Source organism: Rhinoraja longicauda, chromosome 23, assembly GCF_053455715.1.
Source record: "Rhinoraja longicauda isolate Sanriku21f chromosome 23, sRhiLon1.1, whole genome shotgun sequence".
In the NCBI taxonomy this organism is placed as follows: Eukaryota; Metazoa; Chordata; class Chondrichthyes; order Rajiformes; family Arhynchobatidae; genus Rhinoraja; species Rhinoraja longicauda.
In genome coordinates this window covers 26432464-26458719 of record NC_135975.1, presented here as the reverse complement: position 1 = coordinate 26458719, position 26256 = coordinate 26432464, and the positions used below count along the sequence as shown (strand labels likewise).

The 26256-nt window shown below is 41.3% G+C and overlaps 1 protein-coding gene across 1 annotated transcript in view; it reads right to left on the bottom strand.

Annotated features, from left to right (window-relative positions):
* Positions 1 to 461: 461 nt before the first annotated feature.
* LOC144604964 (potassium voltage-gated channel subfamily A member 3-like) overlaps positions 462 to 26256 on the bottom strand; it is a 43436-nt gene continuing 17641 nt past the window's right edge. The window contains exon 2 of the mRNA XM_078419898.1: positions 462 to 554. The gene's annotated coding sequence lies outside the window, so the exon portion shown is untranslated. The remainder of the gene's footprint in view (positions 555 to 26256) is intronic.

Below are 26256 nucleotides of genomic sequence, written 5' to 3'. Positions count from 1 at the left end.
TTTACTGCCCACAATTGATCATAGACCCCACAAGTCAAATTTTAGTTCGGAAATTTGCAGCCCAAATTAAATATCTGGCATTTTCAATGGTTCAAATTATATGTAATAGGCATATTGTGTGATTGGAATAGTAAGAACATCTATATAAATTTAAATTTATTCCCTTGTGATGTACATGTCCTCCACATTTTGTGCAAAATTAACTTAAAATAAAATGTAAATAAAAAGACCTTGGCCTTCACAAGGTGAGGAGGAAAACAATAGCATCAAAATTAGATCACATACATTTTGAAATGGTGCTTGAATATTAGTTACAGAACAGGATTGGGTTCTGTCTTAACACAGTACCAGAAACAGCATGTGTGGGATCCACTTTTTCCAATGTGTTTATGTACCTGTTTATTTTCTTCCAATTCTACTCTTGTAGTTCAGGTTTTTCTCAACAGGTTTCAACACATCGGTTCAGAATTAGTTATTTCATCCTACATCATGCAGCAGGTGTTGATTCGATCAGCTGGTGTACAGACGGGGTAATATACCAAATCATTTTGTTCCTGTAAACCAGAAGAGAATACTTGGACTTAATATTATACCGCAATACAACAGCATGAGTCAGAGTACTCTTGGCCAAAACATACCATCTTATCATTCATATAACTCGCCAAAGTATAACACAATAAAAGCAAGTCTGTGTGAAGGAAGAAAAGTGATGACACACAAATCACTTGGTAGCAAATTAATCAGAAACTTACACTACAAGGAACTCATAGTTTGTCTCAGGATAATCCATCATCTGGAAATACAACAGCAACAGAAATAAAATTGCAAAATAATGGCAAAAATCTTCAAGAAGAAAAAGGTCAAAATAACAGACCAGCAATATGTTTTAAACTACTGTTACAGTGACTGCACTACATAATCAGGAACTTCTGCACTTAGCTGAAGCGAGGCCCTTCAGGCCACAAGCTTTAGCTACACTAACAACTTTCATTTAGAGAGTACTTATTATGGAAAATGCTTTACGTGTGATGTTGAGTTTGCTAACATTAGGATTACTGCTTCTCATCTAGCTAAAGTTGTGGTTTTACTCCTTCCCACCAAAATTATCAATCTTTTCTTTCCCTTGTGGTAATTTCAGCTTTACATTGGAAACTTTGCAACCAAAGCTAATGGAGGAGAGGTTCATCAGCCGACTGAACTGCATTCTACACCTTTCGCTTCATTATAGTATTCTAAAAAATATAAGACAAATAAATAAGACACAAGGAACATATGAACATATTGTCTTATAGCAAGCTGATATTTGTTTTCTTGCTGCTTACTGCACTAAAACGGAACACACAAGTTTTATATCTTTGTTGCAAGACACACAATGCATGATCCCAGCACGGTCACCATTGTTGTGCCTCCACTGGGTGGAAGCTGGTAACTAAAACAGAAAATATCAACAAAAAGGAAAAAACTGCACATGCACAAAATATCACGCAGCATCTGCACTGATAAAACTATTCACTGTTTCAGGTCGATGACCCGTTCATCAGAACAAGAACAAGTTATAAGGCAGATGTGTTTCACATTGCAGAGAAGGGCAGCAGGACAGAGAGCAAGGGAATGCAAGCCACCTCCACTTGTGCAGCGTCCAGGCTGTTCCAGGCATTCCCTTGCTCTCAGCTACAGCTACAGCAGGGAGCAGAGATGGCAGGAATAGTAATAGAAGCCACCAACTCCATCAATCACTGTACCTCCGCCCAGCTCACTTTCTCTTTCATGTACTTCACACTCAAACTGGCTTTAAATCTAATTGCCAGTATTTGTTTGAGTAGAAAAGGCTTAACTTCCAAAAATAAGTTCGTGATTTGAGGAATTTATACTCCAGGATCAGCTTGAGCCCTGTGTGCCAACAGGGCCTTCCTCCTGCACTGTAAAATGCCCACAAGGGTGTTGACAAAGCAAGACACTCCACACAAAACAAACCTGCTCGTGTTCCCTGTTTATCCTAAATCTCATCTCACTCACTTTTCAAAAAAGTCATCATCTTGAGTTGACTGTAAGAAAATAGTCACACTCAATGTACATCCAAATGGCTAGAGCAGCAAATGTCAAAGGCATTTACTTTATATGAAAAAGCAATTATTTCCTCTCAACTTATTTAATGGTGTTCAAATGATGAATGTGAAAAACAGTCTAATTTCTCTCAGCTTGTGGGGTCCACAATGAACATTTGGAGTGTCTTGAAATACATAATTGCGAAAATTGCAGCATATACAGTCATACAATGAAGATAACTGACCAACATTTGCTTAATTAATTAGACTTGGGATCTGGCAACAGGCATTGATCAAAGCATGAGGCAGAGATAGTGTGGTGCCATCTACATGGAATCAGAGGTCTGTGTGAACAATCAAGCAACTAATTACAAAGTGCTTGAGTAATTCAGCAGCTCAGGCAACATCTCTGGTGGACATGGATAGGTGATGTTTCGGGTCGAGATCTTTCTTCAGCCTGTGTTACTCCAGCACTGTGTGTATTTTTTTGTAAACCAACATCTGCACTTCCTTGTGTCTACAAGCAAGTGGTTACAATTGGTTTGATCATCTGTTAATGACTAGTGTACAACCTGAAATGGGGAAGGGGACCTCGTGCATTAGAGAGTCTCCAGTAGGTCCCAAGCAGAATATTCCCTTGAACAAAAGCTCGGCCTAAATTTATCACAAAAGGACATGTGTGCTAGAATGGCAGCTTAGAAGTTTTTTAAAGAGCTGTTTACCACATGTTACCTGCTTGCCCTCACTAAAGATGCTCCAAACTATTTGATGCACAATATGTGAGCCAATACCTTCTCCTAACATCAATTACTTTATTCATTGGAGTGTAGGAGGCTGAGGGGTGATCTTATTGAGGGGGATAGATAGGGTAATGCACAGAGTCTTCTACCCAGGGTAGAGGAATCAAGAACTAGAGAACATGGGTTTCAGTGAGCATGGAAAGATTTAATACAACATGAGGGGCAACATTTTCACACAGAGAGTAATGGGCATATGGAACGAGCTGCCAGGGGAGGTAGTTGAGGCAGGTACTATAAAACCATTTAAAACACATCTGGACAGGTACATGGTTTAGAAGGATATGGGTCAAACATGGAGAAGTGGTACTAATGTAGATGGGGCATTTTGGTTGGCATGGGCAAGTTGGGCTGAAGGGTCTGTTTCTGTGCTGGTTAACCTGGTTTTAGATTTGATTGTTAAATCCCCAAGTACCTGTTTTAGCTCCTCCAGGCAAATCAAATTCTACCGAGTTAGGTCGAATGACAATTAAAACTAAACTTTTAATTACACATGTTCCAGCATCACGGCACTCAGAGTGCCTATTTTCATCTCATAATCTAAATGATCCCAGGAATTGTAAATTAAAATTGAAAATTCAAATCAATTCCAAGAAAGAAATGAAGTTGGGGAGGAAGTAGATTTTTTTAAAATGTTTTCATTTTTCTGGATCTGGGCATTTCTGACAAGCCCAGAATTTATCGCTGAACCTAATTTTCTTTAAGAAGGGAGGGTGAGCTTCTTGGAATTAATCCGGTTAAGGTACTCCCACAACGTTGTATGTTGGGTGTGGAGTTTCAGGACCTTGACCCTGATGATAAAAGGGAATATATTTCCACATCAGAACCAGGTGCAGCTTGGTTAAGAACGTTCAGGTGATTGTTTTCTCGGTGTCTAAAACTCTGTCCCTGGTTGGTAGAGGTTGTAAGTTTAGGGGATGCCATTTGAGTAGCCTAAGCAAGTAACTGCTATGCATTTTGAATATGGTGCACATTCAAGCTACTGTGCATAATTGTGGAGAAGATCAACTAGGACAGTTGATGGAATGAAACAAGTGGGCCACCTTGTCCTGGATGGCATGAGGCACCTTGAATACCGCTGGAGCTGTACCTATCAAGGCAAATGAAGAATATTCCATTACACTCTAGAATTGTGCCTTGTAGGTGGCGAAAGGTCTTTACGGAGTTAGCAGTTGGGTTATTTGCCCAATCTTAGATTTTCTCTTGTAGCCACAATGTTTATTTGGCTGGTCCAATTGATTCTTGGTCATTTGTGACCATCAAGATGTTGATGCCAAGGGTTCAGTATTGGTAATGCCATTGAATGTTAAAGTGAACAGAGAAAAATAGAAAAAGGTAAAAATAAAAAAAATCACGGTATGTGCTCATCAGCAATTATTTTTCTATCTCTAATTACTGATTTCACAAATATATGCGGGGAATGGGGAGATGTGGATCATATGCAGGCAGATGAGATTACTTTAACTTAAAATCATGTTCCTCATAAACTTTGTGGGTCTGTGCTGTATTGTTCCATGTTCACTGTTCAATGTTATCTTGAGGGGGTGGGGGAAGGGGGGCAGTGGGAAGTGTGGGGGGGAAAGGGGGACAGTGGGGGGCAGGAGAGAGTGGGGGTGGGGAGGAGGGGAGAGTGAAGGTGGGGGAGGAGAGAGTGGGGGTGGGGGAAGGGGGGGTGGGGGAGAGTGGGGGTGGGGAGGAAGGGAGAGTGGGGGTGGGGTGAGGGGAGGGAGGTGGGTGTGAGGGGAGGGGGAGGGGGGAATAGGGGGGAGGGGGGATTGGGGGTGGAGGCGGGGCTGGGGTAGTGAGGGTGGGGGCAGGGGACGGACAAGTGGGGGTGGGGTAGGGGGGGATGAAGTGGGTCAGTGGGGGAAGAGGGGGAGATAAGGGGGATTGAGTGGAGGGGTTGAGGGTGCTACACCAATACAGGAGAGGCTTTGGGTCCAGGGCTCACTCAGTGACACCCTCTCCCCTTCCCAGTTCCCTCTCTACGAGGAATGGGCCCAACGGGTCCACTTGGTCTTGTCTCTTATAATGTTTTCTTCTCAATTGTTTAATGTATGTCATGTTGTTACTTGCGAAAAATGTACCAAGGCAAATTCCCTGTATGGGAAAGAAAACTGTGGATGCTGGTTTAAATCGAAGGTGGACACATAATGCTGGAGTAACTCAGCGGTTCATGCAGCATCTCTGGAGAGAAGGAATGGGTGATGTTTCGGGTCGAGACCCTTCTTCCTTGTATGTATACATACTTGGCTAATAAAAGTTATTCAAGTCAATGCTGTGCGAGGAATTCTTCGGCTGAAATGGAAATACATTCATTTTGTATGGTGTGTTTAGTTTGTCCGTATTATACAAGTACGGCAATTTTACTACATACAGGTATTTCGAAGACGAGTTGGGGAGTGAAATGATTATGTAATTTAGATGAATAAAGCTAATAGCACAGTACAAAAATTGAGCAACTGACATAATTTGTGTTTAACCATGCATATTTCCTTGCCTGGAATGCTATGTGATTTGTACATAATTACCAGCCTGACAGTTGCTAGATTGTACACCTGCAATGAGAGACCAAACACTGCAGATGCTTGTAAACTGACATTTTAAAAAGTGCGATGGTAGAAATCCAAATACCAAAGTTCAAATCCCAGCACAGAAGTTAAATTCAGTTAACAATCCAGAATTTGTGAAAACAACAGCTGGCCTAAGAAATTATGATCATAAACACTACAGCATTGTTATCGAGACCATCTGGTTCTTTAATAACTTTCAGGGGAAGAAATCTGCCACCCCTACATGGTCTGGTCCATATGTGGCTCAAGATCCACCCTATGTGATTGACTCTCACATGCCCTCTCAATTGACCGGCAATACCAACAGCACTAATCAGATCAGGAATGGAGCAACACATACACGATCTCATAGAAATTAGGGATAGGGAATAAATGTGAACCAAGATCCTGAAACAAAAAATATCTATATTTTAAATGCTCATGCAGCATATAAACAGAGAAACAGAATTATCATTTCAGGTCGATGAAGAAATATCACTGATACAAGTTAGTTTAAGGGAGAGAGAAGTTTCAGGCAACTTATATTTTTATGAATGAATCAAGACGGTTGAAGTAATTCAATTACTGATTATTATTTTTTTGTGCTTTTAGGATTACACTTTATAATTATGACCCAGAGGAGCCCATTCAGCTCATCGGATCAATGCCAGCTCCCAAAAGGGTGATACCATTGGTCTGATTAACTCTCTTATTATCCTGTACACCTGCAATTTGTACTCTCTCATACATGCCCAGTAATTCTCCTATCACTCTTTTCTTACTTAACTAAACCGAGCTGTAATGTCTGAAAGCCAATTCCTCCTCCCCCCATCCCCGGCACATCTTTAATTTTAGTTTAGTTTAGTTTAGTGATAGAGCACACAAACAGGCCCTTTGTCCCACCTGGTACGCACCAACCAGCAATCCCCACACACTAACACTATCCTAAACACACTCGGGACAATTTTTTTAACATTTATACCAAGCCAATTAACCTACAAACCTGTACGCCTTTGAAATGTGGGGGGAAACTGAAGATCTCGGAGAAAACCCACACAGTCACGAGGAGAACGTACAAACTCCGCACAGACAGCACCCGTAGTTGGCATCGAACCCGGTCTCTGGCGCTGTAAGCGCTGTAAGGTAGCAACTCTACCGCTGCACCACCCTGTCGCCATTTTTAAATCTTTTCATTCAGTAATTTTTTCAAACACCAATTTTATTTTGTAAATCAAAAAACATTAGAAGTTATACAATATTAATGTTTGGGAACATTCAAACTCGTTGACAGCTTTCCTATCGATTCATCCTGGGGTACTGCTTTTACGAAGTTCTCTGTTTTAATCATTTCTTCCCCTGAAAGTTATTAAAAGTTTTCTTTTACGTCTGCTCTGGATATGAGTGCATTTAGCAGGTGAATGAATAGTGAGTGAAAGTGGCTCATTAAACCCAGAAACCTGGGGCAATCGTTCCCAGGTTTGTAAATAAGAACGTAAAGCAGAAAATCAGAGGTTAAACCAAAGTTATAAAAATCACCACATAGGCAGTAGATGTGATTGATTTTGAGGGCCAATCTTAGTCACGTGTGTGACCAAAAAAGTGAAAAATTGTGGAATCCATCTCTTCTAATTCTGAAAGCATTACAGGTATATTGTTTTGTACAATATATATGACTTATATATGTAGAAGTTTATCAAATTAAATTTTTATATGTTATGCTGACAATGTTTGTTTAAGGTCAGAGGTCAAATATGACTGGTCACGTGTGTGACTTAAACAAACATTGTCACCATAACATATAAAAATTTCATTTGATAAACTTCTACATATATAAGTCATATATACAGTACAAAACAATACACCTGTAATGCTTTCAGAATTAGAAGAGATGTATTCCACAATTTTTCATATTTTTGGTCACACATGTGACTAAGAATGGCCCTTGAGCACTTACTTTAGGAAGAATGCAAGAATACAGAGGGTTTTGAAAAGATTCTCCAAATGATTCCAAAGATGACAGGCTTTAGTTGAGAGGGAAATTGAAGAAACTGAGACACGTTAATTTAGAACAAGGAAGTCAAGAAAAGAAGATACAAGGAACTCCAGATGTTAGTTTACAATAAAAAGTGAAATAATCCCAGCCCCAGTCATTCTCAGTTGGTGATAGTGTACAGGTCATGTGAATCACATGCTCAACATCAGATCCCCAAAACAGACATTGTATTCCAAGTGAAGATAGACACAAAAAACTGGAGTAACTCAGCGGGACGGGCAACATCTCTGGAGAGAAGGAATGGGTGACGTTTCGGGTCGAGACCCTTCTTCAGACTGTGCTTGGAGTGAAATTATCAGATAATGCCTCTCACAAATTCGATCTAATCAATTATCACTGAGTTGTTCACTCTGGCATCAGCATAGTGGTGATACATGTCACGGACAGGGTTCTCAAGCAGCAGCCCTGATGACATGGCTTGCTGAGCCCTGGTTTGTGTCACTGCACCACTGCTCAGCCTCAGATCTGGACACTGACAATAAGGGCTGAGCTCCAGAAGTGATGTGTGAATTACTGCCTTTGAGGTTAAGGCAGGATTCATCAAATGTGGCTTCAAAGAGCATAGGAAAAATTAAGGTCAAGATCCCACAAGCAGAAAATGTCACAATAGTTGGTGTCTCATCTGCACAGCGGTTGTTGTGAGTTCAATCATCCAGCCCAAGTACTTCTCTGTAGGAGTTCCTCTGCACAGTGTCAAACCCATGCATGCAGTTTGCTTCATCAATGAGCTTCCGTCCATTAGAATGTCAACAGTGGGGATATTTGCTGATGGCTGCATATTTATCATCAACTCCTCAGCAAATGAAGCAGTCCACCCCTGCATGCAGCAAAACACACACAACATTTTGACTCTGCATTAAAGTTTGACAAGCAAGTCAACGCTGTGGTAAAAGCCAGCTTCTTCCAACTTCGTACCATAGCTAAAATCAAACCTTTCCTCCAATTCGACGACACTGAAAAAATCATTCACGCTTTCAGTTCCTCCCGCCTAGACTACTGCAACTCCCTATACACTGGGATCAGTCAATCATCCCTGTCCCGCCTGCAACTGGTCCAAAACGCCGCAGCGAGACTCCTGACGGGTACCCGAAAAAGGGACCACATCACGCCGATTCTGGCCTCTCTCCACTGGCTCCCGGTACGGTACAGAATCAACTTCAAGCTCCTCCTATTCATGTATAAAGCCCTAAATGGACATTCCCCCCCCCTACATCAAAAATCTTCTAACCCACCTCTCCAACTCCAAGTCCCTCAGGTCGGCCGACTTGGGGCTACTCACTATCCCGCGGTCTAGGCTTAAGTACAGGGGTGACCGCGCTTTTGCGGTTGCAGCTCCTAGACTGTGAAACAGCATCCCTCTCCCCATCAGAACTGCCCCCTCCATCGACTCCTTTAAGTCCAGGCTCAAAACTTATTTCTACTCCTTAGCGTTTGAGGCCCATTGAGGAGGCGCTGTGAACTGTTTTGTATGTGCTGATATGTTTGCGTGCTACTGTATGTTTCATTTTTTCCTTAGTACCTAAACAGATGTACAGCACTTTGGTCAACGTGGGTTGTTTTAAAATGTGCTATACAAATAAAATTGACTTGACTTGACTTGACATTCAGGCATTGACTGATAAATGGCGTACCATTTTAGCCAGTGAATTACAACCCGTGAGCATCTCCAAGCCAAACTATAGTTACTACACTCAGCAGCATTACTGTTGACAAGTATTTCAACGGTAACATTTGATGGGGTCACCACTGACCAAATCTCTGGACACATAATATATTTTGCCCACACGAGCAGGTGAGAGGCTGGATATCCTGCAGAGAGTGACCCGCCAACAAATACCTTGAAATATTTTGCAATCATTTAGTTCCACTCTTCACCTTCCTTTCTTACCAGATTCCAGAATCTACAGCCTTTTGTTCTCCACTTCTCAGCGCTCAACCTCTGTCGCTATCTCCTCCCTCCACTCCCACACCCATCTGCATTCTGCCAATCAATCAGTCCTCACCTGTATCCAGCTGTCACTTGCTAGCTCTTGCCCCACTCCACTCTCCCACATCTTTATACTGGCTGCTTTCCCACTACTCCTTCAGTCCAGATGAAGGGTCTCAACCCAAAACATCAACAGTGCATTTCCCTCCTCAGAAATTACCTGACCTGCTGAGTTCCTCCAGCAAATCTCCTTTTTTGTTCCAGTTTCCAGTATCTGCCATCTCTGGTGCCACCGCCTGGCACTTCCTATCAACTACAAAGTATGCCGTCAATTTGCCTGGTTGAATTCTGCTTCAATTCATCCAAGAAATTCAGTATCGTCCTGTGAAAAAGCAGCCAATTAATTGGTACCCCATTAACCTCCCTAATAATCTTCCTCACCACTCCTTGAACACCATCACCAAAGTGAACGCCATACCCAAAATACGATGCAAAATACGATGCAGTTACTCAATGAGGCTAATCTGAAGCACCTCTCACACACTATAACCAAGATGGGCAAGGGCAGCAGGCCATGGAAACAATACAACTGCAGATTCCTCTCCAAATTACAAACAATCCCAGCCTGAAAATGTATCCTCATTGCTGGGTTAAATCCCGGGAGTTCTCCAGAAATGTGGCCATTTAAGAACTGCACAGTATCATCAAGGAACCCCACCATCTGGGCCATGCCCTCTTCTCACTGCTACCATCAGGCAGGAGGTACATCATCTGCTAAGTGTTCATACATTTCTTTTTTTTTCAGATTCTTAGCATTCAATATTCTTTGCTTATGTTTGCCTGTCAAATGCTGATCTCCTGTTGATCCACTACAGGCAACTGTCTCTAAAACTCCACTTCTAGTGGAAATGTTAAGACCTGGCACTTCCCCGGTGTGAATGGTTAAAAAATCATGCAAGCATTAATAGCGATTAATAATTGCAATTATTAATAGCAATTATTCATTGCCATTAGTAGCAATGAATTGCTATTATTGCAAAGTATCAATATATCATCATCGGGATGCAGTTTTCTGACATGGGTGCTAACAAACATGTAAAAACATCAGGCACAGAAATGGAGAACAGGATAATTTTGGCTTCACTTTCTGCCAGTTGTTCTGTGCATTTAGATTCTCGACCATAGTAACAATGTGTACCAGTCCTAAGCAACTGTACTGAATATAAACATGGTCTGTTTTTGGCGATGAGCTTTTCCTACCAAAACAAATCTGTGCAGGAAGACACTTTATACATGGAAAAGGACTGAAATTGCTGTGCCAGTCATTTATAGAATGTGGTATTTTTATTTGTGCCTTACCACGTGACATATTCCCCAGAGATTTTCCAACAGAATTTCATGGAGAAATGTCATTTGACACTCAGAAAATGTGCCAGTTCAAGAATAGGCCACAGAACACTTCATTGCAGAAAAGTGCTTCATAGTTAAAATAATAAAATAAATGGATATAAATGTTACATTTATTCTCCTACTTGCTTAACTTGTGATATAAAGCAAGCACATGATCATGATTCATAGAGTACAGATTATGAGGGTAATTAATCCAGACTCTTCACAACGAGGTCACTGTTCAGTCTTTCAGACTGATCTCTGAAACGTGTAACATGTGAACATGTTTTTTTTCACTCAGTGTCCTTCCTCTTGCAAGGTCATGTGAACCACAGCCTGTAACCTATCGCTCTTAAAGTATATATGTTCGCTTGCCTTCATTGGTCAGTATAATAGTCGAGAAGTCAGAATGCAGTTCTTTGAAGCAGGACTTTGGTTAGGCCGCATTTGGAGTATGGCATGTAGTTCTGGTTGATCTGTTATTGAGAAAATACTGAAACAGTATGTGGTGACTATTATCTTTCATCGGATTGATCAATTGGAAATTCATTCTTTTGTTTTTTAGATTAAAATCATGTATTCTACCCTCCCAGTGCCCATGTGTTCCAACGACAAGGAGTGAAAATCAGTTGTGTAGCCCTTTTTCTGAAGTGTAAACCTTTTGAACATTTTTCCTGCTACAACAGACATGATCAATACAATGGACCACTAATCTGTCCACCAATTGGTTTTGCTACACCTTTACCTCTGACTGTTTCACTAGTTACTTCTGGTATTTTTCTCTGCCCCATTGATGCAGTTACCTTCTCTAAGCACAAATAACATCATCCCCACCACTTCTCTATGAATCCAACACACCTAATACCTCACAAACCTCTACCCCTCAACTCCATCTTAGACTGCTAACCTAATCCTCAACTCATCCACTCCTTCCTCTAGCCACTCCAGTAAGATCCCTTCCTTCCAATGATCCTGACAACCAATCCTCACCTGATTTCACCACCCTCCCACCCCCACACCCAATGACTGGATCATCAATGACTTTTGACTTTTGCTCTGGCCCCTCCATTTATGGTTCATTGCCCTTACCCCCTTGCCATTACTCTCCGTGACATCAGACCAGACCTGACCCCAGAACTATCCAATTACCCACATGTACTCAACATAGGCAAAACATACAAAATAAAGACTTATGGAAGACAGATCAGTAGGATGGCTTGGATTGTTTGTGGTACTGAGTTTACTGATAGTGAGCACTCAGAAGAGAACACTGTTTGACCTACCCGAACCAAGGGATGAACAAGCTTTCTCATGCCATGCCTATTGTCTCGGCCTTGCTGTTTTGCTAATACTGGTGTTTCATTTATGTTATGGCTTACAAATAGGAGAAATATCTTTGAACAATTGCTCCAGAAATAAATGCGGAGATTATAGTAAACATTGAGCATGTTTCCAGGAATTATTGCTCAGAATTAGGACTGGGTATTTTTTCTGTAGCTGCAAAAACTGCTAATTTGGTCAAAAACAAATGTACAGTAACGTTAGGGTGTTTCTTATGCCCAGAATATGGTGTAAAATGGAACCTACGTTCTTCACAGCTGCAGTCAGAAAAAGGTGCCAACCCTAAAAGTCACATCCTCATGAATGCCAGACAGCAGCAGCACACAGTGTGGTTGCCATGGAGAGAGAGACTGCAGGAGAATGAGAGAGAGCCTCCGCAATTCACAGAGATAAAGAAATGCTTAGAGCTGAGACACATTCAAGATCACGGAAACCGACCAGGGTCAGTTTAAGGAAAGCCAGGCATTGCTTCATTTAGTTTGGAGATACAGCGTGGAAACAAACCCTTCGGCCCACCAAGTCCACGCCGACCAGTGATAACCTTGTACACCAGTTCTATCCTACACACAAGGGGCAATGTAAAGAAGTCAATTGACCTACAAACCTGCACGTCTTTGGAATCGCTTGAATTGTCTTATCCAGAACTGGGAATCCATGCTCAAGGGAACAATGTCACGAGAAATATCATGTCTCGCAAGATTTGCCAAATTAAGCAGAAGGCATGTTGTGCAAGTTGTGGAAAATCTGCTGCTGCTGCTGCTGCTGCTGCACAAGTGCACAAAGACAGTGATAACTGCACACTCAGTCCACAACTTTGCATACACCATGCCGTACACCATTCACAAACCTCACCCCATCACTGAAATTCTCCTCTTCACCACCCACACAGAAGTCACCACCACCCACACAGATGTCACCACCAAATAGAGATAATAGACAATAGACAATAGACAATAGGTGCAGAAGTAGGCCATTCGGCCCTTCGAGCCAGCACCGCCATTCAATGTGATCATGGCTGATCATTCTCAATCAGTACCCCGTTCCTGCTTTCACCCCATACCCCCTGACTCCGCTATCCTTAAGAGCTCTATCTAGCTCTCTCTTGAATGTATTCAGAGAATTGGCCTCCACTGCCCTCTGAGGCAGAGAATTCCACAGATGAATGAAAATGTTACTCTATGTCCCTCCCATCCTCCATTTACCATAAAACAGTAATGAATAGAAGGGAGGCTGGAAAAGAGTTCTTCTCAAATGAAGAGTTCTTCTCACCAGGAAATATCAGGCACACTGAATGAATGGTGCCTTGTCCAATTTCATGGCATCTGCCATTTCACCAGGTAATGATCAAAAACACAACTTACTTCAGGAAAATTTAAAATGGCCTCTCTCAGTGCTATGTCATCCAACCTCCACATATAAAAAATGCTATGGATTTTATTTTGACATCCATACGGTACTACTGATTCAGGTTAAAAAATTGTTTGATCCCAACTGCTTTTTAGGAAGAGATTTGCAAAAAAAACTACTTAGATGGTACAGAGCTGAGCAAGAAAATTCCAATATGAAGAAATACAACAGTAATAATTTATAAGCTGCCTCAGTGACAATTACCATAGGAACATGCAGCGCATAATTCTCCATGAAGCAGAATTGTGTATCAGAATACAATTTAACACATTAACAGGTAAACTATGACATTGCATCATCATATTCAAAGGAATATCATTTAGAATGTTTGGCAAAATAATTATTTCAACTGAATTATTACATCCACCAACGTACTGAAGAGAGAAAATGTACAGTAATAAATGTTTACATAGCAATCCCACAAAATATATTTGTGTCGCCGTATTTTAACAACTCCCCTCCTCTACTTGTTCAGCATGTTAGGTCGATTATATACATGTAGCATAGATTGGGAGCAACGTTGTAATATCAATAACCATTCTTAGGAGAAGGCGCTTCAAAGTCTGAACTTCGGCTCAGAAAACCTATGCAGGAATAAAGATGTGCAATTAACTTGCACATTGTTTTTATCCTGGTTCTCATTTCTAGCTGGCTTCCATGCTTGTAATAGCATGATTTTCAGTCAGAGAGTTGTGAATCTGTGGAATTCTCTGCCTCAGAAGGCAGTGGAGGCCAATTCTCTGAATGCATTCAAGAGAGAGCTGGATAGAGCTCTTAAGGATAGCGGAGTCAGGGGGTATGGGGAGAAGGCAGGAACGGGGTACTGATTGAGAATGATTAGCCATGATCACATTGAATGGCGGTGCTGGCTCGAAGGGCTGAATGGCCTCCTCCTGCACCTATTGTCTATTGTCTATATTGTCATAAGACATGGGCTTCCAACTGTAAATAACTAGCTGTTTATTGCCAAACGAAGAGGCCATTTCAGGTGCCAAAGTATTGTTGTGCACTTTGTGTCTATTATTGTTATGCCCTGCTGTTTTCATCACTGGTACAAAAGAGATAACTGTCAAAATTAATTGTAGAAGTCAAGCTTCAAGACATTTATTGGCCTTATACATGCTGTCATGGTCCATAAAATGTATTTTTCAAATCTCAGGAACTGCAGCACTAGCCTTGTACTGCCCAACACAGCACGTGATATGTAGGAAGGAACTGCAGATGCTGGTTCACACCGAAAATAGACACAAAATGTTGGAGTAACTCTGGAGAAAAGGAATAGGTGACGTTTCAGAAGGGTCTCGACTAGAAATGTCACCCGTTCCTTTTATCCAGAGATTCTGCTTGACCTGCTGAGTTACTCCAACATTTTTTTTTTTTTTTTTTTTTTTTTTTTTTGAAAAGCATATGTACAAATAGAAATAAAAAACACATTTGTTACAAAGTTCTTACATAGCTTCAATTTTTAAATTTTTGGAGAGAGAAAGTAAAAATAAAATAAAAAAAACTATAAACTTGGGGAGAAAGAGTAAAAGGGTTAAAAAAACGGATCTAACAATAAAAATTAACATTTTGAGTCAACATTTTGAGTCAATCTACAGTACATGATATCACAGATTCCATACTCCGGAAACCAAAGTTAATACGGGGAAAAAGTGCTGGAGTAACTGAGTGGGTCAGGCAGCATCTCTGGAAAGCTTGGATAGGTGAAGTTTCAGGTCAGGACCCTTGTTCTGAAGTGTCTGATCCATGTTCTCCAGAGCTGCTGCCTGACCCCCTGAATTACTCCTGTACATTGTGTCCCTTTTTGTAAACCAGCATCTGTACTTCCTTGTTTATACTAAAGCTAATATTACAATGTCCCACCAGGCTGTCACTCAGTTAGCACTGTATTGAGTCTGCCATTCAAATTTCACAACTTGCATACTATGATAGTTCTTCAGTCATTAGAGGCACAACAAACAAATATTTGCATGATACTCATTAACACCTTTTCCTCTCTTGGCAGTATAAGATGTTGCATAAATCAAACAATTGCACATGAACAGTAGAAGACAAACATTGCAGTTTTACTTTATCCCAATGCAGGAGAACATTTTCACAAAACAGGAGCACCCAACATCGAATCAATGGCTTGATTTAGGGCCTAAATGAAGAAAGGTGATAGTATCCTTATATAGTTCCTTCTCATACAAAACTAAGGAGACTGCTCAGTTCATGGACACATGTAGCTGAAAATAGTTGATTGATCCTATGGCCATCAGAAAGGCTGCATGTAAATCCAGAGGCCTGGATGATACCAGCACCAACTTTGCACTGAGCTTTGGGGAGAGTTTTCTTTCTATTATGGGAAAGGGAGCAACGTAATCATAAGGCAGCATCTACCCCTCAATATCAAAGCATGCAACACAGCACAACAGAAGGAACCCAAGGTCTGCTTTCTGAGTTAAAACGACAGACTTGTATCATGCAAGCTCAATTTTCTACATTGTAGTCTTAGCCTATTGTCATCATAACTGTGGATATCAGTGTTCAGAAGGGTTAGCTGTTTTGACACAGCAATCAACAATGTGTTCTCAAAAAGAGAAACATGGAAAGATGGAGAAACTGCCCTTGGGAATGACTTAAGCTCCCATAGTACAGATCTATCCTCCTCAAACTGATAGCATTTATGATTCCACCATTGCCACCTGACAATGGCTTGTTGTTATAGTCTTAGTTTTACAGCATGGAAACAAGACTTAGTTCTAACTTGTCCATGCTGACCAAGGTGGCTTCATGAGCTGGTCTCAACTGCCTGCCCATTATCCCTCAAAATCTGATGCTAAAATACTCCATGTCGACTTCAGGAATTTCAGGCTAATTTAGAAAACACCAAACACAAAACTATGCAACAGCCATTAAAATGAGTCACCAACAAATGTCCAGGTAATTAATGATCCCTTTAAAATGCACCGGAAAAGTGGCAATGTGGCAAAGGGGGGAGAAGTTCTTTCCTACAACTGAATCCTTGTTCAGTTGTACATGATCCAGTTCCAGATAGACTGACATGTTCCAATTTGGCAGCATTGGCATCAAATTAGTTTGCAAGTTGCTGATGTCTTCCCTCATATGTTCATCAAGCCTTATAGACAATAGACAATAGACAATAGGTGCAGGAGGAGGCCATTCGGCCCTTCGAGGCAGCACCGCCATTCAATGTGATCATGGCTGATCATTCTCAATCAGTACCCCGTTCCTGCCTTCTCCCCCTGACTCCGCTATCCTTAAGAGCTCTATCTAGCTCTCTCTTGAATGCATTCAGAGAATTGGCCTCCACTGCCTTCTGAGGCAGAGAATTCCACAGATTCACAACTCTCTGACTGAAAATGTTTTTCCTCATCTCAGTTCTAAATGGCCTACCCCTTATTCTTAAACTGTGGCCCCTTGTTCTGGACTCCCCCAACATTGGGAACATGTTTCCTGCCTCTAACGTGTCTAATCCCTTAATAATCTTATACGTTTCGATAAGATCACCTCTCATCCTTCTAAATGCCAATGTATACACTTATCAGGCCACTCATTAATCCTTTTCTGATGCAGAATCAGTGTATTGTTTTCATCTAGATGTGCATGGACATATATCGCCAATGGAATGGATTTGGCATCGGTTGCACCCAAAGACTAGTGGCCCAGATCTAAAGATAAAACTTCATTAATTCTATCCCTTCCATCGCTGGAATTCATTTAGAACATAGAACAGGCCCTTTGGCCCACAATGTCTGTGCTGAGCATGATGCCAAGATCAACTCTTCTCTGCCTGCACATAGTGGTGTCAAAGTGAAGATAGTCAAGAGCTTCAAGTTCTTTGACATAAATATCACCAACAACCTGCCCTGGGCCAACCGCACAACAAAGCACACCAATGCCTCTACTGCCTCAGAAGACAAGGAAGTTTAGCATGTCTCCAACGACTCTTCCATCCAGCAAACTAGCCCCCACCACCCCTCGCCATCGACTCCATGATGGATTTGGCTATGTCCACAACATTTCCTCAGTCATACTGAAGTCTCTGCATAAAAGCAATGAGACAAGCACAAATAGAAGACAAACACCACGAGAATGCATTTTGTTGATTTGAGGATTTTTTAGGTGATATTGCAGGAATTCATTTACGAATTTACTTGTAATAATTATGTTATAGTGACTTATTTTCTTCCGCAACCATGTGTATAAGAACATAGAAATGTATAGCACAAGAACAGGCCCTTCGGCCCACAATGTTTGTGCCAACTGATCTCATCTGTCTGTACATGATCCATTTATTACCTGCACGTCCCTGTTCCCACCTAAAAGCATCTTAAACGCCACTATCGTATCTGCCTCCACCACCACCACCCCTGGCAATGTGTTCCAGGCCCCCACCACTCTCTGTGTAAAAACAAATTGTCCTGCATATCTGCATTAAACGTTCCCCCTCTCACCTCATAGCCATGTCCTCTAGTGTTGGACATGTTCACCCTGGGAAAAAGGTTCTGACTGTCTCCCCCATCTGTGCCTCTTCATAAATTGATGTACTATGCACACCAGGTGGTGATCAGTGAGAGAGGTTAGGAAAGGCTTGGGAATATTGGTGAATGAGGAACCGAGGTTGCAATAACCACATTAAGACTCGTTGTTCTTGAAGAGCACAGGCAGAAAGTGGTTATCTAGGCTGCTTCCTCTCATTTCTTTATCTTAAAGATAAATACTCACCTGAGAGCCAATGGCAATTTCATCCTTGCTCAATACCAAGGTTGTAGCTGTAACTGCAGCAGATTTGAGATATCAGGCAGTGTGACCTTACTGATGAGATGAAAAGACATCTCCCTTGTTGATCCTCACTGAGTATCAGGAAGGACAATAGCTCCCCAAAGCCAGTGTATTTAAGGTGCATTTTCCTAACTGAGCTCTGCCACCTCTCCAACCCTCTCCTTTCTCCCACTTCACATGTGTTGTGCATGACCTCTATTCTGTCTCCCAGTCTTTATGCATTCCAAAATAAATGCTTCCTAATGCAATCATGTCAGAAAGCAGCTGCTTTGTGTAAATGCACTGATGTCACGGATAAACATCAGCCAGATCTGGCCCAACAATCCCTATAAATATTAAACTTTAAAACAATAAGAGAAAGTGCCGACAATTAGCAGTCAGAAGAAATCAGGACCAAACTTATTAAAGGTTATTTCTTTAAAGTGTTAATGTGTGGGGATCATTGGTCGGTATAGACTCAGTTTCTGTGCTGTATCTCTAAACTAAATTTAAAATTCAGGGCAATAGCTATCACTAAAATTCAAAAATGCGTAAATGGGTCGTGTCAAATTAACAACATGAAATATTTCCTGAGTACTTTGATCCCTTTATGGCACGCCAGATCAAAAACAAATTTATCACCTGGACTAATAGAAATATGAAAGGTAAAGCAGCTTGCATTTAATATATAATCAATATTTGATGTAGGAAGGAAGTGCTGAGGACCCAGCATTATAGCCATTCGAGTCACGCAAATTCACCCTTATAGAATTCACAAATCATCCTAAAAAGTTGGTATATGGAACTAAATTAATTCTCATCGGATTTATATGCGAAAGGTAATTAAATAAACACAACGTTTCAATTTGTGTTTCTTGATGCACGTGCGAATGATATGGCTTTGCATTACGGAAGGTCGAAACATGGACCGTTTCCCACTTATGCAATGCTCCCTTCCAACCCATAATGAGATGGTCGCCTGGAATCGAGAGGTTTTCATTTCATGGAGTTTGAGAAAATCGGAACAGTTGGCGAAAATATCTATATATTTGTTACAGGCAGGCAGCACTTCCGCTTACAAAATATCTGCTTTTCACATATCAAATTTGAGGCATACTGGCAAATATCAGCATTTATTGTCCTTGATGGACTGTGCTTAGTTGTTGTTGTGAGGCTCTGTGGTTAAGGCACCATAGTGTTACTAGGAGTTGAATGCTTCATGGATGAAACCAGAACAATGAGCACAGATGGCGGCTCTCCCATGAGCCGTCACCCTTTGTCCTTCTACGCAATAGACTTCATAGTTTGGGAGGAGCTGTCGATCAGACGGGCGTTTCTGTAATATCCCATTAACCAAGGGAGTCAATTACTGGATCTACACTCTGCAGCGAGAAGAAGGTTCTCGACCCGAAATGTCACCCATTCCTTCTCTCCAGAGTTGCTGCCTGTCACACTGAGTTATTCCAACATTTTGTGTCTATCTCCACTCAGCAGGTCAGGTACTTCACTGCTATTTTCCTTTGTTGGTGTTTTCTCTCAAAATTTCCTCCTCACACACCTTTTAAGTTTTAATTTTATTTGTATCTAACTGGCCTTCTTCACCCATTGATTTATCAACAGCTCATCTCTATAGCAACTCTGACCTCAGCCTATCATAACTATTCTCTGTTCCATATATCCTCCTCCACCCTTCTGCAGCTTAAAACTAGCTTGTTTTGTTTCCTTCTGAGGGTCTTTAATGCTGTTCCTCTTTCCACAGATGGTAGCTAATCTGCTGAGTGCATTCAGCATTTCTGGTTTTGTAATTGAGGGGCTAAATATTTATGGTGGTAGATAGAGTGCCAATCAGAATAGCATCAAGCATCTCACATTGTTTGGTGTGGGACTCATGTGGACAAGTAAAGATTATTCCACAACAGTTCAGACTGCGAAAGATGCTGGGAAATTAAGAAGTGACCACAGGATATTTAGACTTTCACGTTTTCCTCCAGTTGAAAAGTTCTGCCCACACAGGAGGCCATTTAGGCATGAACCTTCCTGACTGTTTATGGAGCAACTCAGTCAACTCTGCACCTCAGATGCTTTCTCTCAGCCTTGCAACTTATTTTCTCTCAACTTCCAACTTACTTTAGCAACTCCTTGTTTTATTAACCTTGGAGAACAGTGACATCCAGATCAGACTCTCTGCATAAAAGAATGTTCTCGCCTCACATCCCTCGATAACTTTTGCCAATGACTCTAAATCAATCAATCTTTTCCCTACGGTTACCCCATATGACTCCATCATGCTTTTATTCACCGCTGTCAATTCTCCCCACAGGTCCCAAATCTCCAGTCTAATGTTAGTTGAAATCCCTCATCCTGGCACCATTCCAGTATTCTTTTTGCCTGCCAGCTCTCCATGGCTTTCATATTCTATCTAAAATGTGGTGAACAGAACTGAACAATATTATCCAGTTATGCTGCATGTATAATTTCCCTTCATTTGTACCCTGTGCCCTGTGCTTTATAAATAAAGCCAAGGATCTCATTTGCTAACCATTCCCACAATGGAATATCACTGCAGCCTAGAAAATGCCACTCATCACATCGACTCTATAGCATGGCAATGCATGCCCTTTCATTTTCAAAGATGTATGTGCATATACTCTCTGTTCCTGCACACCACTAATATTTCGGCCACATAATTATATTGCCCCTGCTTGTTCAACCTACCAAAGTGGGACAATTCATATATCTCTGTATTAAATTTAATTTGCCATTCGTATGCCTATTCTGTCAGCCTACTGTACATTTGCAGTCAAATGCTATCTATCACTTTGCTTCAGGGTTTTGTGTCACCTGCAAATTAGGTGATTTTCACGCAAAAAAATTCAAAAGAAGACCTTAATTCAGGTACCCTGGAAACATTCCCATCTGCTGTTCTCCAGTCTGAGAAGCAACCATTTGCTTCAACTCCCTTTCTTATCTCCTATTCAGGCTGCTACTAAGCATTCCCTCAATGCAGAATCACTACAGCATAGAAAATACCATTCAGCACATCGAGCTCTTGCCTGGCAATACATGCCCTTTCAATCGGTGTCAATGTTTTCATCTTTTCGTTTTATATAGCACTTTGCCAAATGCATTAATGAAAATTTAATATAGAAGAGAACCATTGCCTTCTCTTGACGTAGGTAGGAACTGCAGATGCTGGTTTAAACCGAAGATTGACACAAAATGCTGGAGTAACTCAGCAGGACAGGCAGCATCTCTGGATAGGAATGGATGACATTTCGGGTCATGACTCTTCTTCAGAAAAGTCTGAAGAAGGGTCTCGACCCGAAACATCACCCATTCCTTCTCTCCAGAGATGCTGCCTGCCCCGCTGAGTTACTCCAGCATTTTGTGTCTGTCATTGCCTTCTCTTAATCAACATTTTCTGTTGCCTCACCAAAAGGTTCATTTGAATTACTCAAATTTGATTAGCGTATAACAAGTTTGAGCTACTCTCCTTCATTAATTCAATCTTCTCCTCGGGCTATAAATTCCTTTAAATAAACAATATCAGCCTGACCTTTTTCAAAAAGGGTCGTCCCTACATTCCCCAAATACTAAATGCACATTGGACACTGGTATGTCATGCGTCGCCTCATTCACAGAGCATTTACCAGCTCTTTGTTGTGCATTCACATGCATTTAAATTTAACATTTTTCTTAATTTAATATTTGGATGTCCCAGTCAATTCAATGCAGAAAGAGACAGATAATCTAGTGCATTACTGATCTTATACCTGTGGAATATTACGGAGTATTAACTAAATGTTGAAAATATATGCATTTTTTAGGAGGCTCGAAATAATATCTATAGGAATCTACATTAAATTGTTTGACGAGGAAATTACAGCGTACAAAAGGCTTGGACAGAGCCTTTTATAAAGAGTATTATTAAAGAAGCTTTAGGGGCAGGTGTCAGGAGGAAAAGAGCAGATTAAAATTTACAAGAAATTAAAATTTACAGGGATTATAGGCTTTACAGTGGTTGGACATTTTTAGATTTTACTTTTAGAGACACAGTGCGGAAACAAGCCCATCGGCCCACCGAGTCCGCACCAACCAGCATTCCCCGCACACTAACACTATCCTATACACACTAGGGGCAATTTTACATTTATACCAAGCCAATTAACTTACAAACCTGTACGTCTTTAGAGAGTGGGATGAAACCGAAGATCTCGGTGAAAGCCCACGCGGTCACGGGGAGAACGTACAAACTCTGTCCACCCTTTGTTGGGATTGAACCCAGGTCTCTGGCGCTGTAAGCACTGTAAAGCAGCAACTTTACCGCTGTGCCCAAAGTGTTGTGATCATCCTCAGCATTCGGTTCAGGACTGCTTCTATTCATTGTGTCTATTTGTTATTTACATTATGATATTGTCTGGGTGGTGTCAACATTTGTCATTAGTAAGTTCTTTGCAATGCTATATTGTTAAAATGGAACAAAAGGAAAATATTGCCCGTGTCGGAAATCTGGAATAAAAGTAGAAAATACTGGCACCATCTGTGAACAGAGAAATAGTTAACAATTCTGGTGTATGGTACGTTGATAAGGTCAAGAACAAGATGACATGATGTATTTTGTTAAAAACTAACAGACACTAATATCATAAGCATGATCCAGTACAGCACAAGAACAGGCTCCTCTGCCCCCAATGTCTTTGCCGAACATGATGCCAAGACCAAATCTTATTATACAGAACTTTCAAAACCCCTAGGAGAATGGAGCAATCACAGGAAAATACCAATACCTACTTCCCAAACAAGTCATAAACTTATAAATCTTTGATTTTCCCCCTCCCCTACAATCAGTCTAAAGAAGGGTCCTGACCTGAAATCTCAACTATCCATGTACTTCAGAGATGCTGCCTGACCTGCTGAGTTATTCCAGTACTTCATGTCCTTTTAGGTTACAAACTTGTTTGCTTTGGAAATATATTCCCACTCCTTCATTCTTGCAGGGTATAAATCCTGAAACTTCCAGTCCAACTTCTCTGTTAAACTACTTTCAAAGAATTGCAATTTTTCAAGAAGACAACTTATCATCACTTCCCATGGACAGTTATCAATGACCCCAAAAGTTGGTTTTGCCTGTGACACTTATATCCCATAAATGAATAAAAAACAAGCTACAGTTAAACAGACCAACAAACATAATTACCATTTACCTGTTTTATCCCAATGTCCATAACCAATCTAGCATTCATTTAATTTTGAATTAAAAATTCTACTTTATTTGTATCCCAGTGCACTTGATCCCATGTGTACACTCCCTATTAACTAAAATAATTATTTCTCAAGTAATTATGAATATTTCTAAAGTTTGCACGTTTCTGGGAGAGTTTGCAAACCAGAAAGGTTGCAACTCAGTGGGAATGTTCACCAATATTTGCACAGTTTTGTTTTGCTACTGGTGAGAAGGGGTTTAAACCAACTTATCAGGGGCATAAAAAAAAATGAAGGTGGAATCAGAAGAGAGGTAAATTAATCTGGAAATAGAAGATAGGAATTTATATGAAGGGAAGAAAAGAGAAAGGAAAATTCTGAATGACATAGATGGTAAAAAAAAACGTTTTATTGGGAGGGGGGGGGGGGATTCAAGACCAGTGGGTGATGATTAAGTCAAGCCGGGTTTATTGTCATATGGACAAGTACAGTGAGGTTCGGATACAATTAAAATGTTGCTTGCTGCAGCATCGTAGGCACATAGACTAGGGCAACAGAACTTGAAAACAAGTCTATTGTAGTGCATGAGGTGGTCCATAGTGTTCCCTTGCTGAGATAGGATTAGTATTGTGCAGGTTGCTTCAAGAACCTGATGGTTATAGGAAACTAGCTGGTCCTGAACCTGGTTGTGTGGGACTTAAGGCTTCTGAACGTACTGGATTATTGCATGCAGTTCTGATCACTCCATTACAGGAAGGATGCGAGAGCTTTGGAGAGGGTGTTGAGAAGGTTTACTAGAATAATGCCTGGAATAGAAGATATTACCTACAGGGAGTGGTTGGACAGACATGGATTATTTCCTATGGAATGCCAGAGGTTGCAGGGAGACCAGATAAAAGTATATAACATCATGCAAGGCATAGACAGGACAGTCACAATATTTTTCCCAAGATAGAAAAAACAAATACTAAAGGGAATAGCTTTAGGATGAAAGGGGCAAAGTTTAAAGGAGATAGGTGGTGCAAGTTTTTTTACACAGAAGGTGGTGAGTGCCTGGAAGGTGTTGCCAGGGGCGATGGTTGAGACAGATACAATAGTATCATTTAAGTGATTTTTGGATAAGTACATAGATATGGAGGGGTATGAATTACGCGCAGGCAGATGAGATTTGGTCTTGGCATCATGTTCAGCACAGACATTGTGGGTTGCTATTCAATCAAGTGGCTACAGGGACGGAAGAGCTAAGAGCAATCTATCACCAGAGCCAAAGTTGTAGACCATGCAAAGAGGCCAAAGACCAACATGCCCTGCCCTTGATTGCCTGCATCCTAGGATCATAAAAGAAATGGTTGCTGAGATACGGAATGCATTGGGAATAATCTACCAAAGTTCCCTGAAATCAGAAGAGGTATAAGGAGGAATATCACAAATTTAACATCACTATTCAGGGATGCAGAGAAACAAGAAAGTGTTGGGAAGTTAGCTTAACATCAGTCATTGGTAAAATAATGAAATTCGTTATTCAGGGGGTAACAGCAGGACATTTAAAAAATCATTTAGACATGAAGGGTAACCAGGAAGGTATTATTAAGGTGCCACACAAGAAGCTTCTGGACAGGACCAGTGATATATTTGCACGAATGGAGGATTTAACTCAACAAAATAAAACAGGTCTGAAGAAGGGTTCCAACCCGAAATGTCATCTATCCATTTTTTCCAGAGATGCTGCCTGACACACTGAGTTACAGCAACATTTTGTGTCTATCTTTAAAATAAAACAGAGACTCTGTATAAACAAATCATTTTGGCATTGAGTACCTACTTATAATCTCTATTAATGGCTTGAATGAAACGATGAGCTACAGACAAGTTTGCTGATGGTTCAAAGATAGCTCAGTGAGTGAGTGGTGGCTATCCAACATCTACTACAAAACCTACTGCCTCCCATAGCTATCTTGACTACACTTCTTCCCACCCTGCTTCCTGTAAAGACTCTATCCCCAACTCCCAATTCCTCCATCTATGCCACACCTGCGCCCAGGATGAGGTGTTCCATACCAGTCATCGGAGATGTCCTAATTCTTTAGGAAATGGGGGTTCCCCTCTTCCATTATAGATGAGGCTCTCACTAGGGTCTCCTCGATATCCCGCAGCTCCGCTCTTGCTCCCCCTTCCCCCATTCGTAACAAGGACAGAGTCCCCCTTGTCCTCACCTTCCACCCCATCTGCCGTTGCATAGAGCATAAAATATAATCCTCCAACATTTTTGCCACCTCCAACAGACCTCATCACCCATCCCCACCGCTTTCCGCTTTCCACAGAGACCGTTCCCTCCGAAACTCCCTGGTCAACTCGTCCCTTCCCACCCAAACCACCCCCTTCCCAGGTACTGTCCCCCACAACCACAGGATATGCAACACCTGTCCCTTTACCTCCCCCTTGACTCCATCCAAGGTCCCTAACAGTCTCTCCAAGTGAGGCAGAGGTTCACTTGCACCTCCTCCAACCTCACCTACTGTATCCGCTGTTCCAGGTGTCAACTTCTCTACATCGGCGAGACCAAGTGCAGGCTCGGCGATCATTTAGCTGAACACCTCCGCTCAGTCCGTCTTAACCAACGTGATCTCCCGGTGGCTCAGCACTTCAATTCCACCTCCCATTCCCAATCTGACCTTTCTGTCCTGGGCCTCCTCCATCTTCAGAGTGAGGCCCAGCGCAAATTGGCGGAACAGCACCTCATATTTTGCTTGGGTAGTTTACACCCCAGCGGTAT